The sequence below is a fragment of the Cariama cristata genome, unplaced genomic scaffold, assembly GCF_000690535.1.
Source record: "Cariama cristata isolate BGI_N322 unplaced genomic scaffold, ASM69053v1 scaffold21378, whole genome shotgun sequence".
Taxonomy (NCBI): Eukaryota; Metazoa; Chordata; class Aves; order Cariamiformes; family Cariamidae; genus Cariama; species Cariama cristata.
In genome coordinates, this window is record NW_009629648.1 from 9,144 (window position 1) to 11,330 (window position 2,187).

At 61.5% G+C, this 2,187-nt stretch overlaps 1 protein-coding gene across 1 annotated transcript in view; it reads right to left on the reverse strand.

The window, feature by feature from the left end:
- Positions 1-2,186, reverse strand: part of ENO2 (enolase 2 (gamma, neuronal)) — a 9,970-nt gene extending 7,784 nt beyond the window's left edge. Inside the window, exon 1 of the mRNA XM_009705258.1 lies at positions 2,055-2,186. The gene's annotated coding sequence lies outside the window, so the exon portion shown is untranslated. The remainder of the gene's footprint in view (positions 1-2,054) is intronic.
- Position 2,187: the final 1 nt, after the last annotated feature.

Sequence of the window (2,187 nt, forward strand, 5' to 3'; positions counted from 1 at the left end):
CGGAAGTTTGCTCCGTAGGGAGTCCAAAACAACTTGTTCCCCCGCCATCCCACCTTCTTATTCCCCCAGCCGTGGGGCCGTGCAATGCCAGGGAGCTGCACCTCCCTGGAGAGGGAGCAGCAGCGAGGTGCACGTCACCCCACGCCCCCAGCCTTGCCAGGTTTTCCTCCCCTGGCTCCCACAGATGATTCACTCAGCCCTGAGCAGGGCTGGGCCCACGCAAAACTTGGTGCGGAGACGAGGGCCGGGGTAACCATGGGGCCCCAGCCAGAAGCATGCCGTGGTGTGTGTGAGCATCTGGCAGGGGTACGGCCAGCACAGGGGCTCAGCATGGGGTGGGGGGTGTGCAGCAAATAGCACATCACAGCACTGAGAGGAGCTAAGGAGCAGGCTGGGGGAAGCTGGAGTCGGCTCTCGACCCCATTGCCTTGGGTGGGTGGAAATCACACAGGCGTGAGGAAATTGCGCTGCTCTGAAGTTTCAGCAAGAGCTTCCCGTACTGGGGAGTTTCAGTCAGCGACACCAGGGCTCTCTGGAGCCTGCGCAGGGCCCTCCACCGCGTCCATCTGGGCTGGGATCCCCTGTCAGCCGCTTTGGCAGCGCTCCTCACACCATCTGGCACACACCACGGGAACTTCCTCCAGAGCCGTGCCCGCGCAGCTGCGAGCTTCCTTTGCAGCAGTGCCCTGGCCATGCCCCAACAGCCTCCATGGGGGAGAGAGGAACAGGACCCCATTAAAGTGATCTTTGACAGCAAGACCCGTGCCAGATGCAGTGCCCCTTTGCTTATGTGGTCATGTTGCCCATGGTCACATCCCTTTGCCCACATCCACCTGCCCCTGTTGGGGCCAGCTCCGAGGAAGCCAAATGACAAGCCCAAATCCAGCCTTGCCTGCCCCATCCCATCACTCACCTGATCTCCTCTCTAGTCCTTCACACCCCTTTCTCCACTTGTGTTGCTGCCCTGTGTCCCCCCTGCGTTTGCCCTCCTTTGCACAGTGCAAAGAGCCACCCTGAAATCCCTGGCATCAGCTGCACTGTCCTGAAAGGAGGTCAGAGGCGGATAAGCCGGGATAAGGGATTGGGACGGAGCCATAGCCGGGAGTCCGTAAACCACAGTGAGGAAGAGAGAGAAGCCAGGCTGGAGGCTGGGCAGCATCTCTCGAAGAGGGGCTGGGCAGGGCACCCCGGGAGACTGGCACTGCTGCAGTGCCTTCCTGTGGGCACTGCTTCGTGGCACTGCGTGTAGCCAGGGCATCGTCTCGCTGGAGTTTGCGCTGCAGCAATTCCCCCTCCTCGCCAGGCAAGGCCAGTGTGGCGAAGACCTTTCCTCCCAAGCCACTGCCGCCAGTCCCCTGTGCTGCTGCGGTTCCCCCGGGCTGGGCACTGCTCCCAGGAAGCCCGCACTGCTGCAGTGTCGTGGCTGATGCAGCTATCGCTTGCTTGGCTGTCACCTCCTCTCCCTGCTGCCCCCTCCCTCCCCTGTGTGGTGTGGGGCTGTGCAGATAAGAAAACATCCCCTCTCCTCCCTCTCTCCCTCCCTCTCCCTGGGACCCGGCTGAGCGCCTGTGTTTATGTCAACACCTCGGGAGGCTGGAGGGGCTGGTCTGCTCTGAGGCTGGGTCCTTTACCCAGCAGTGCCCAAAATGAGATTCGCCTCCTCCTCACGACCACCCCGCTCCCCCAGGTAAAGCTCCATCCCGCAGCACCTCCCGGCGATGCCCTTGGGAGCACCGCCTAGCCTTGTCGGTTGCCCCCCTCCTGCAATTCCCTAGGTTCACATCAGAAATGACGCTTGCCGGGGGGTAGGGAAGAAGGGAGTACCTGAAATTAAAATATGAAAGAAAAGTGAGAAGGGTGGGGGGGATGAGGAGAAAGAGGTGGGAGGAGCAGGGGGAGGAAGTGAGGGGAGTTCAGTGTCAATGCCGCTCACCGTGGTCCTCCTCCGCAGGGACCCCAAAGTGCGTGTGGGGTTTGGAGGGCACAGGGTGGGGAGCAGAAACATGCATGCGGTGAGGGAGGGGGGGTTGTGCTGGCCGTGGGGAGACACTTACCTTCCTAGGGCAGGGGTGAACGAGAGATTGAGAAAGTGCTGGTAGAGAGGAGAGAGGACGAAGCTGAGGAGGGATGCAGGACCTCAAGGGGAGATGATGTGTCCTCTAAGCCAACGACGGCGGCAGCAGGAGG